This window comes from Rosa rugosa, chromosome 7 (genome assembly GCF_958449725.1).
Source record: "Rosa rugosa chromosome 7, drRosRugo1.1, whole genome shotgun sequence".
NCBI lineage: Eukaryota > Viridiplantae > Streptophyta > Magnoliopsida > Rosales > Rosaceae > Rosa > Rosa rugosa.
This window is the reverse complement of record NC_084826.1, coordinates 20106591-20119136: the sequence shown is the minus strand read 5'-3', so window position 1 is coordinate 20119136 and position 12546 is coordinate 20106591. Positions and strand designations below refer to the sequence as shown.

The 12546-nt window shown below is 38.0% G+C and overlaps 2 long non-coding RNA genes across 5 annotated transcripts; both read right to left on the bottom strand.

The window, feature by feature from the left end:
* Positions 1-3942: 3942 nt before the first annotated feature.
* LOC133723778 (uncharacterized) lies at positions 3943-8650 on the bottom strand. Of its 4 annotated transcripts, XR_009853261.1 has the most exons (9): positions 8257-8650; positions 7860-8118; positions 7507-7555; positions 7319-7384; positions 6377-7204; positions 6119-6205; positions 5909-6023; positions 5216-5323; positions 3943-4425 (listed from the first exon to the last, which is right to left on the bottom strand). It is a non-coding gene; the product is annotated as an uncharacterized LOC133723778 (long non-coding RNA). The 4 variants fall into 4 exon arrangements; XR_009853260.1 differs by having other exon boundaries at positions 6377-7555; XR_009853262.1 differs by having other exon boundaries at positions 5965-6023; positions 6377-7555.
* A 1047-nt stretch (positions 8651-9697) lies between these two features.
* Positions 9698-12473, bottom strand: LOC133723978 (uncharacterized). Its single transcript, XR_009853394.1, has 4 exons — positions 11957-12473; positions 11040-11309; positions 10664-10744; positions 9698-9970 (listed from the first exon to the last, which is right to left on the bottom strand). It is a non-coding gene; the product is annotated as an uncharacterized LOC133723978 (long non-coding RNA).
* Positions 12474-12546: the final 73 nt, after the last annotated feature.

Here is a 12546-nt window from a genome sequence, read left to right as displayed (position 1 = left end):
GGCATTCGGTGACTACCGAATTTTCTGTTATGGCTCAACGCAAACAGGGTCCTCCAGGCTTCTCAGGACCTTCTCCACACCGTCCTCTAGGTAAACCAAATCCATATGCAAACAAAAGGTGCATTATCTGTGGGGAATTAGGTCATAGCAAGGAGCGGTGCTATGAAGTGATTGGTTACCCTGATTGGTGGGACTTCACCAAGAAACCGCGAAAGAATCTGGGCAAGGCCGCTATTGCTACTAAAGAGGAAGTTTACCTAGACAATGCCTCCGCTAATGTAGCGCAGTCAGGTATGAAGGGTAAGGTTACTTTTAATAGTACATGGATAATTGATACAGGTGCATCTGACCATATGACCAATGACCCAAGTCTTGTGAAAAACCTTAGACGTTCCCCTCAAGACGTTGTCTCTACTGCTGATGGTACTCCAACTCCGGTCACCGGAGAAGGTTCTATTGCTTTATCTGATACCTTAACCCTTGAATCTGTCTTAGTTGTTCCATCACTAGCTTATAATCTCCTGTCTGTTGGTCAAGTTATTTTAGCTCTTGCATGTATTGTGACCTTCTATCCGTCTTTCTGTGTGTTTCAGGACATTCTGACTCGACGGATTCTTGGTTATGGTGTTAGAAGGGGGAAATTATACTATCTGGATCTGACAGAGACTGGAAAGAAACAGAAGCATCTTTTGGGACAAGCTAATCATATCAACGGGGTAGAGAATGTGAAGGAAGCTGTATGGTTATGGCATCGCCGTTTAGGTCATTTATCCTTTCGTTATCTTAAGAAGCTGCAACCTCAATTGTTTTCAGTTGTTAGTGATTTGGATTTCCACTGTGACATCTGTGAACTGGCCAAGAGTCATCGTATTTCATATTCACCAAGTCTTAATAAAAGTCCTGTTCCTTTTATGAAGATTCACTCCGATGTCTGGGGTCCTGTGAAAATTCCTTCTCTTTCTGGAGCTCGGTATTTTGTAACATTTATTGATGATTGCACTCGCATGACATGGGTGTCATTACTGAAGAATAAGAGTGATGTATTTGGAATGTTTACCGAATTTCACAAAATGGTGGCAACTCAGTATCAACAATCCATCAAAGTGTTTCAGTCTGACAATGGTGGAGAGTTTGTGAATGGCCCTATGATTGAGTTTTGCCGGTCACATGGAATTCGTCATCAAACCTCCAATTCTTATACTCCTCAACAGAATGGTTTAGCAGAACGGAAGAACAGGCAGTTGATGGAAGTTGTTCGTGCTTCCTTATTTGGCATGAATGTACCTCGGTCCTATTGGGGAGAAGCAGTAAAATCAGCAGCATATCTTATCAACCGTACTCCTTCACGGGTGATTGAGTTTCAGAATCCTCATCAGAAGCTTCATACACTTTTGACCATCCCTTCTATGCCTAATTTGGAGCCCCGGGTGTTTGGATGCACAGCCTATGTTCATATTCCCAAGCCTCAACGCAGCAAGCTTGATCCCCGTGCCCGTAAGTGTATCTTTGTTGGTTATGCTGACTTCCAGAAGGGTTATCGATGTTATGATCCCCTTACTGACACTATACATGTCTCTCTTGATGTTGCTTTTCGTGAATCCGAGCCTTATTACTCAGGGGGAGCTTCTCAGTCTTCCCTTCAGGGGGAGAGAGGTTGTGAAGGGAATCCTCGTTCTATTATTGATTTTGATGTCTTTGAAGACTTGGAAAATTTGGAGGATACATTTGAGGGTAGAAATTTGGAAACAGAAAATGCAGTTGCCGAACAGAGCATTGTGAATTCCGAAATAGACAATGCGACTGCCGAACGAAGTGTTGCGAATTCCGAAACAGAAAATGCGACTGCCGAACAGAGTGTTGTGAATTCGGAAACAGAAAATGTAACTGCCGAACAGAGTGTTGTGAATTCTGAGACAGAAGAGACGACTTTTCTGGATAGTTTGAATCAAAATCAAGACGTATCTGAAGCTCACACACAAGATATTCCCCCTTCTGCATCACCAACTGAAGATCTCGGTCAGAATGATCCTCCTCAGGTACCCCTAAACTTTAATGAATCTTCTGGGTTAGAAAGTGTCGAACCTAGGAAATCACAAAGGGTTACCAAGGGAATTCCTAAGAAACAATATGAACCAGATATCAAAGCCAAAGCTAAATACCCTATAGCTAATTTTATGTCTAACCATAGGATTTCTGGGTCACATGCACTTGTTGTTGATCAATTATCTACTGTATCTATTCCTAGTAACGTGCAGGATGCATTGACGGATCCAAAATGGACAAAGGCGATGAATGAAGAATTGGAAGCTCTTCAAAAGAATGCAACATGGGAGCTCGTACCTATGCCGGTTGGAAAGAAGACTGTAGGGTGTCGTTGGGTATTTACTGTGAAGCTTAATGCAGATGGAACTATTAATAGATACAAGGCGAGGTTGGTTGCCAAAGGATATACACAACGCTATGGGATTGATTATGAGGAGACTTTTGCACCTGTGGCAAAGATTAATACTGTCCGGATTCTAATCTCACTTGCAGCAAACAAAGATTGGCCCTTGCACCAGTTTGATGTGAAGAATGCGTTTCTTAATGGGAATTTGGAGGAAGAAGTGTACATGGATGTGCCCCCAGGTGTTAAGAATTACCCAAGTGACGTTGGCAAGGTGTGTAAATTGAAGAAGTCTTTGTATGGCCTGAAGCAGTCTCCAAGAGCTTGGTTTGGAAGATTTTCAAAGTCCATGAAAGCCTTTGGGTACAGACAGAGCAATTCTGACCATACCTTGTTTATCAAACGCAAGAATGGTAAGATTACAGCTCTTATTGTGTATGTTGATGACATGATTGTTACAGGGGATGATCCGAAAGAGATGAATGAATTGCAAAAGTATCTGTCAAAGGAGTTTGAAATGAAGGATATGGGACAACTGAAGTATTTTCTAGGTATTGAAGTTGCAAGGTCTAAGAAGGGGATTTTGCTTTCACAAAGGAAGTATGTCCTTGATTTACTTGCTGAAACAGGGATGCTGGACTGTAGACCAATAGAGACACCCATTGAGATGAATCACAGACTTGCTATTTATCCTGACACTATGCCAAAAAACGAATTAGACGACAGTTAAAAACTGTCGTCTGATGGTGAAAATTGCTGTTGTTAATACTCCTGCCATCTGATGCTGGTATCAGACGACATCGCGAAACTGTTGTCTGAATCCAATTTGGACAAGCGCCAGCATTAATATGCATGTTGTCTGAATACCATAAAGGACGACATACGACTGTGTAGAGTCTGTTGTGCAAGTCATATTAAGTCGACAGCAATCTCATGGAAAGTAACTTTTGAAGCAACACTAGGCCAAAAAAGCGATCAGACAACGGACCAAATTCGTTGTGTGATTTGGACGATCTCCGTTGTGTATCGGAGCGTTGTGTGATGAAAAATGGCACAACGGTGGAAACCCGTTGTGTGAATCACAAACAGTCAACACTTATTTGGTTAAAACTGTTGTGCCTTCTCTCGGCAGATGGCAGCCATAGTTGCCGCGCAGTCATGCTGCACATGTCATTGGCATAATTCACACAACGATGTTTGTCTCCAAGCCGTTGTATGAAAGGCGAATCAGACAACAGCATTTTATTTTATCTGTTGTATGAGTTATCATCACACTTCACTTTTGGAAATTTTATTGTTGTGTGTTAGTTTTAGATAACGTATTCTAGTTATTACAGTTGTGTGATTGTAAATCAGACAACGTATGTTTGTTAGAACTGTTGCATGTTATATAAGGATTCATTGTGTGAACATCCAAATTATTACTTCAGACAACATTATTAACATTAGAAATTCTGTTGTGTGATAATCGTCTTTTCTCGATTTTGTGCATTGATAATAATGCTCCATTTTACCTAATGAACAGTGACTAATTGTAAAGAAAAGACACTAGAATCTATGAATAAAGAGTAATCCAACTCATACTATTTGAAGAAAAGCATTCAAACGTTAAAAGGAAGGATTTCCCAATCATTCAAGCCAACATTAAAAGAAGAAAAGCATTCAAATGCATGCCCATCTACCTGGGACATCAAAAGCTGATACAAATACAAACTATTTGTTACAAAACATGCCACACAGTGCATGAATATTGGACCAGCAGAGAAGCACAAAAATGATGCTTTCCTTCAGCAACAACCGAATATGTATGATCAATACAAGGGACTTACGATTCCACAATCTTCATCCAATCTCTTAGCTCAACTAAACAAGCAGGTGACCTGCATATTCCACAGACGCTTCACACACCAAAAAGAAGGAATCACATTGTTCATCCATAATTGAATGACAAGCAAACAAAGCAAAAGTATTCATTGAAGTCGTCATAATTCCGCCACACTGAAATGTGCAGCTTTCCCGTTATTGTTTCTAGCAGCTTCCTACATGCAAGGTTAAAGCAAAGCAGAAGTTATTCTCAAGATCAAATGGAGTACACATCAGGTAGACTATGTGACAAGATAGCTTTATCAAAAATGAAAGAAGCATCAGAAAGAAGTCACCATATTAGTAATGCCCACAAAGCAACCACCGTTACTCCCTTTCCCACATTGGAGTATATATCAGCCAGACTATGCGACTACTTAACAATAATAAGTGATACCATAATGCCAAAAATACCACCCATGCGTTCAACATTTCAAATCTATAGGTACCGCACAAATAGACTCCTAATATTTCCAGCAATGTTCAACAGCAAAGGACCACAGAAGTTGAGATATTGAATTGTTACCTCAATGACTTGAAGAGCAACCTAAAAAAGTAAGACTTACTTTCTTGTTTCTTCTTTTTCTTTTATTTATTTTGGGTGAAAATGAAAATCATGCTGATTTGATCAAGAAGCCATAAATTCATATAAACTCCAGACCAGTCAACTTAAGATAACCAAGGTGTCGTAGAATCTTATGTAATGACACCACTATGATCTCCAGAATCGCACCCATGAAAAAATTATAAATAAATAAAGCAAGATCTAGTAAGCTTTTATCACACCTTTTCAGAGAAGTGTGATCTTGTTCAAGATATAAAAAACAAGTAAAAGACCAAATAATACCACTGAGAAGGCATCCAAGAAAGTTGGCACACTTGAACATTTAATTTATACTTGGACAGAAAGTACAACTAGATGCATAAAATGTGCAATCACTAAAAATCAAATGGAGATGCACTGACCGCTGCCAATGTTTCATACATAGGATAAACAATCTGCTTGAGGAAGGACACATAATCATTTTCTATTGTGCAGCCAGCAGCAGGAATAGCATCTAACTCCTTCGCCATCTGCAGAACCATAAGTGATGATGTTAAATCTCATGAGTAATGATATGAAAAGTTTGAATAAATGTACTGCTAATATCTCTCAGAAAAGTCTCCGCACAATCAAAAATACAAACAATTGACAGTAAAGAAGCAACGGTATCATGATGCATATCCAGCAATTTCCCACTTGCCGTAAAAAATCTAAACAAATCATGTAGATATCATCCTCAACAGCGAAATGTTGTTAAATATTGACAAAATAGAGTTTTCTAAGAGTACCATCTTCAGTACAAAGATCATTCCACTATAACTTGCAAAATTACTTCGGATATAAACCAAAAATCCTATATTTAAATTTCTTCAATGTTGCAGACAAATGATTTTGTGATGAAGTTGGATTTATGATCCCAGGCATTTGTTAGTATAGTAGAACAATCAAAAATTACAAGGAGCTTGTTTGCAGTTAGCTCAGTTCAGTCTCCATAACAGAAAATGTTAATGAGGCTATTTAGCAGACAAATAAATAACCAGATATTTAAAGCTACTATGAAAAAACTGAACAGATCAAACTGCATGCAAAGTTAACTAGAAATGTCGGAGCCTTACACGGTCAAACATGTAGCAAATGCATTCAGGAAGAAAGTGGACATTTGCAGCCTCACCCCATATCAGAAAGTACAATGACACCAGAAAAAGTTTATGTCCCGATTAATTGCTTGTGCTGTGGAAATACATATCAATTAGCAGGGTGCAAAGGCATTTAGGCATCAATAAATTTAGGAAATCGTTAGGTTACTGAAATGACATATTCCATACAAGCCAGATCCGCAGGTATTTGCACCATTTGATCTAATTATCCAGGACTTTCAGAAATACCTCATTGATTGCCTTCTCGTCTATTTTCTGGGAATGCAAAAATATATAGCATATCAGTGAGCTTCATAGCTAAATTTCCTTGTCTATGCCAAGAAGGAGTGCATGATGAAACCGTGCAAAGAAAGAATAATGAGCAACATCTTAAAATCACATACATGATGTTACAAGACAAAAGAGAGAATAACAAGCACAACTCACACAGACAGCTCAATATGCATGGGAATCCAGCCATTGCAGAGCCTAGAGACTGTTGACCCCATCTGGGAGAGGCTATCTCCCCCTTCAAACCCGGGACCTTCAGGTTGCAATGGAGCAACCTACCAAAGTGCCAAGCTTACACTTCAGACCATTGTATGGTCTGCAAAGGATTAAGCATCTACAACACAAATAGTTGAACCACTTGTCCAATGATATTTTCCTTCATATATGCTTTTATTTTGGTAGCTATCAAAAATGCTTGATATTAAATTTTCAAATTTCTAGAAGCACAACAAGAAATCTAACAGGTTAATTTTTACTCAAAGACAACAAAGCAAGACAACTTGAATTTTATCAACATTAACTTCAATAAAAATAGCAAGGTAACATGCTTCAGAAACTCAACAAGTCAGCAATGCTTCATGGTTTGAAATGACGTTTTTTTATAAGAAAGGAATACAAAGACCTTGAAAGAGCTACTCTGATCAAGGCAAGTGAGATTAACAAAACCAGTGGCAAAAGAATTGAAAAAAGAAAGCAATGACCATCAAGGAATTAACATATATATGCACACGAACATCACCAAGATGTGATTCCACCTTTGAACATGCAACTGAACCATTGAACTTGATGTTTCTCCTACAAGCTTCAACTGAAAATGCAAGAAGGCAAATACCAGCAGCTCTTTTAAATGGTTAAATGTAAAAGCTAAATCCAGTGACACTATAGATATGCATGTGCTCAAAGAAAATGTTAGCAAACAAATACAAAAGGAATAAATTGAGGCTTTTCTGACCTTAAAGAGATCAAAGAAAGAAAACCTCAAAGCTGCCCTTATGCACCAAATCAAAAACAATACAGGAAAAAAAAAAAGATTAGTGATACAACTACTAGTACCACTGCAATTCACTAGTATCCCTAGAAATAATGAAAAGGATTTACCACTGCATGCTCCTTTGCTTGTTGGGTGCAGTAGAGTTTTAATCCTAATCTCAAATAATACCTACTCTGCTTGATAGTGATGAAAAACAAAAACAAAAACTATGAGATTGAAGCACTTGCTTCCCAATCAAATTTCATACAAATTGATTACTTGAAGACAAAAAGAACAGATGAGACCGAATTACTACCTAGACACCAACTTTCACGTATAGCATTCATAAATTTCTCATATATTACCTGCAAAAATTGTAAGAAAACCAAACGGAAAATCCAAAACTGCATTAAACCCAAAATTCCCCAATGAAATCAAGTAATTAAGGAAGTCACTCACCTCAAATCCTAAACGGAATAAAAATAGAATTGAAACAAAGCTCAAGTATTTTTGCCCAGTTCCCAAACTTCTATGAAATTCAGGAATAAGATGGAAAACTAGCACAATTGAACTAACCCAAATCAATAACATGCTATATTAATCAAAGAATAACCAACAAGAACATAATCTAACGAAACAAACACAATCCGGAAAATAGAAGCCACTCACCAAAAAGAAACTGAACCCAACACCATGTTCTTGCCTTTTAACTTCAAACAAACTCGTCTCTCTCCTTCTCTCTCGTTTATGATCTCCTCTCCCTTAGAAAGCAACCCTCCGGAAGATAAACATCTTCTTCTTCCCTCTTCCTATTTCTTCTTCTTTTCTTCTCTATCTTTCTCAACATCCCTCTATTCTCTTCTTTCTCCTCTCTTTCCCGACCCCTTCTTATTTTTTTCTTTTCTTTCTTCTGCTCCACCACCAAAAGCTGCAACAAATACATAAAATTTCAAGCTTGCAGATCAAATCAAGCTATCTTTTTTAGAGAAAAAGTAAATCAAATCGAATTATCAAGCAATCTTTTAACAAAAAGGTAAATCAGATCGAATCTGAGAGAGGGACAGACCGAGATTGAGTGACTGACAGAGTGACGTTGCGAGAACGAGACGAGGTCGTCGTGCCGCTGCCGTCGATCGTCGCAGAGACTGGGTTGAAGGTTTTAAGGAGGTTTGGGTTTTCAGAAATTAGATGAGACAATCAGACTTGAGAGAATGAAGACGAAGTCATTGGACTGTACCTCCGTCTTCCACCTAGCCTCCGTCTTCGCCTAGGCAAAGTGAGCTGAACAGTTAATCGAAAAAACCCTAAATTCCCAATCCAACAAAACTCTCTAAGGCCAAAGTGGGAGTGAGAGATGTTAAGGCTCGGGATTTTGCTCGAAGTGAAGAAAGACTCGGGGTTTTGCTCTTAGACTTGAAAAACGAAAGTGTGTGTAATGGTGCCCTCGAGTTGTATAAGGCACCACGCATTAATTTTTTTTTTTTTAATTATTCAGACAACGTATAGAGTTATATATGTTGTCTGAAGTGTAGCAAAGCTGAGGGAATAAAGATGGAAATTTCCCGCCTGTGCAATCAAAATTTCAGTTTTGGCGCTAAGGTTAGACATTTCTCAATCACACAACAGAAATAATTCATTGTGTTGTAGGAACTTGCAAGCATAACAAACCATTGAAGCCAAATTTACTCGTTTTCGGAAGAGAATGAATGTCATTTTGGAGACTTCTCCAAATTTTGCCACTCACTTGCACAACGGCACATTAAAAACCATTGTATGATGATTTGCAAGTACACTCCTACAACATAAGTAACTAAACTGTTGTACAATTTAGTGGCATCTAGGGTACAATTTGGATCCAAATTTGAGTCCATCTAGGAGGGAAATCCGCCGCATTTTTTTTTTTGATTCACACAACAGATTATTCTTGTAACCGTTGTGCAATGACCTTCTAAAAAAAAAATTCAGAATTTTAACCACCTTATACAACGTAAGTTTAGTAAACATGTTGTGTGATTCACTTTCCCACATCACACAACGAATTTTTTTTTTTCGTTGTGTAAAAAGTGTTGTATGTTAAGGTTATTGGCCTAGTGCAATGTTTGACAAGATCAGTTGTGTAGAAACTGTTGTCCCTTTAAATGTTCTACATCATTTTTTTTAGATAACGTTGTTGTGTGAATTGAAGCAAAACAACAGAAGCTTGTAGAAAGCATTGTGTGTTTGGGTTTGATACTACAGAACATGGTACTTTATTATTGTGTTTTTTCTAGTTGGGCAATTAAAATTGTTTGAAAAGCATTGTAGTTAGATTGTTCATACAACAGTTTTTGAATACCATTTTATAATGTTCCATTGTCAAACAATTGTTACACAATAGTTTTCATTTGGAATTGAATGAAATGGTACGAGAGAGAGCCACAAGACATATTATGCACATAGCATTTAGCCAAAACTAATTGACCAACATTCAAAAACATATCCATTGATTAAACATTCAAAAGTCAAAACCTATTCATTCCATCATCACCCTAACATTAACATACTAACCCTACCTAAACATAAAGCCCAAAAACATCAAGCTAGAAACATATTGTACTAGTCCACTTCCTTGTCTTCATCAACTTCCAAACTCTATACCTTTCCTTCCTCTTCCTTCTCAGCAACAATATATCCAAAGTAGAACCCGACACCAAACATGCTAACATCAGCTCCAGCAGCCTAGACTTCCATCAATTCCTTGGTGCTAGACCTTGCAATGGCACCAAGGTTATTGACCAAATCTGAAAACACAAATAGAGCAAACTCATTAAGTACCATATATAACATCGATTTCAATATTGCAATACAGAAAAAGGGCAACTAAATGGTACATCATTTTGCTTCCCTGTACTCTTTCTTTTTAGTGTCATTTGTCTTTGATTCTAGACTAAAGAAGGCTCTGAAACCTCATAAAAGCTGGCACCTAACTTGACAAAACACAGAATTTACTCACTAAGCTCTGAAACCATATTCAATGGTGTATCAGGTTTAAAATTTGAAGGGTTATAGGGCTCTGCCTTTTGGCTGAAGTTGGAAGCTGATATCAGAAATTTCTGTGACTGACTTCTGACTTCAGAAATTCATAACTAATTCCAGAAAATTCCGTTTTGGGTGATTCTAGTTCTAAATGACTCTTTAAGATGTGTACTAAAGAACTTTAGAAGAAGCCAAGATCAAATTCCCCGTAGATCAGTACAGTTTGACAAAAGAAAATGACTGGGTCGAAATTCCAGAAATATGAAAATGGCTAAAATCCCTTTCTTTGGTGAAATAGATGCTTACTTTCAATAGAATGTCTTCATATGTGACATTGGCATATATGAGATGTACATTCATGCTGTCACTAGGATCTTCCATTATGGCTCTAGAAACCTAAGAAAAATAACTATAAAAGCATATGTGGAGCTATGTGCAAAGCTCAGACTCCATCATACCTGGAACATTGGAGTGATGCCAGTGCCTCTAGCTAGCATCCCAAAAGCTCTAACTTGGTTAGTCTGATACTTGAATCGACCCTAGAGGCATATATTTAAACACTATTAAGTGTTGGTAATGACATATAGGCAGACCCAACACTGAAACCAATCCAACAACATACTATTCTTAAAGTGCATATTATATTTAAAACATTAATATAAATATCGGTTTTCTGCAATTAGCTATGTTAAATGCCTTTACAAAATGGAAAGAGCAAGCTTATCGCTCCATATATAAAGGACACAAAACTCAATTCTGCATCAAGGGCAATCTGGATATACACACAGTTTACCATCATCATAGAGGTAATGCTATAGCTGAGAAGATACTTACCCATAGTTGAGGAGATTCATGCTGGTAATGTTTGGTATTGGGCCAACCGACTGATTGTTAGACAAGTACTTGAACAGATAATCAATAGGTTATATTACTAAATTGGATTTCAAACATACGAAGGTACAATTTAACTTACTGGCTTCTCTCGCTCTTCAATGCTAAACAAAGACAACGAAAGAAAACTAGATCAGTCCATATTGGTTTCATAAATGACAGAACATAGCCTCTGAACCCTCGGTGATCCACATTCTTTTGCACGAGAACAGCCTGCAAGAATAAGCAAGTAATACGTAAGAGAGAGGAAAAAAAAAAAGGATGTGATACTCATCATTTGTTGAATGAGATTAGTTCACATTGAAGCTAAAACTCTACATATAAGCATAAACATGCGAACCAAAAGATAGACCAATGATTTATATATAGTCTACTATAACGCAGCTAATATCATCAATGTAGGGTTGCCATCCCATGTAGCTAGAAAAGGTTCATATTGATGAGTAATATCATTGACTAACCAAAACTGAGCGCAAGTCATAACATAGCATACCAAAATTATCAGATCATACCAAACTGAGCAATATCATTAACTAACCAAAACTGATGCAATTTCATAATCTTGTATTGCCAGTATTGGTATCAGATACATAATTTCATCTTCAACAGTATTCATTGGCATTTCAAAATTAAACAGATACACAAGTAAAATATCAAAGCTTTCTGAATGATTACTGAAAATTGAAAGCAATTGAGACTTAATCTTCCAATCTAATTAAAAGAAACATTAAGCCAAATATTCCAGTTTCTCAGCAGCTAAATAGAGATTGAGCTCAACCCTGATTCGATGCAAATCAAAACGAAAAAAAAGCTATTTCAACTTGAACCTAAGAGAATGAAAGGCGGTGGCGAGAGTCTACCTCTTTGAATAAGTTGCCATGAACCTGAAGCCAACTCCAGTTGGAAGAGGTCACAGAGAAAGCGAGATTAGTGACGTACGAGACCGCTGGTGGACCTATGCGAGACAGCTTTCGATCCTTGGATCGTGAGATAGCTTATCAATTCTTGATCTTGGGGAGAAGAAGAAGAAGAACCGCAGATCACTCTCACAATGAAGAAGAAGGAGAGAGAGAACCACAGATCGCTTTCTCCGATTTTCGATCTGTTTCTGTAATTGATGACCAGAGTTGATGGTTTTGTGATTCAGGAGATGGAGAAGCCGCTAAGGAGAGAGATTGGAGATCTGAAAATAGAGGTTGTGAGGGAGCATCTGAGGAGCAAGAGGATCAGGCTCTGTGGATTGATGGAGCTCTTTCTTGAGGTTGCGGTGCTTTTCGTTCTTTGTGGTTTCTTGTTCACGATCAATAAATGGGTGGTTTCTTGAAGGTCCGACGTTTATGTGTGTATGAGAGAGAGAGAGAGAGAGAGAGAGAGAGAGAGAGAGAGAGAGAGAGAGAGAGAGAGAGAGAGAGAGAGAGAGAGAGAGAGAGAGAGAGAGAGAGAGAGAGAG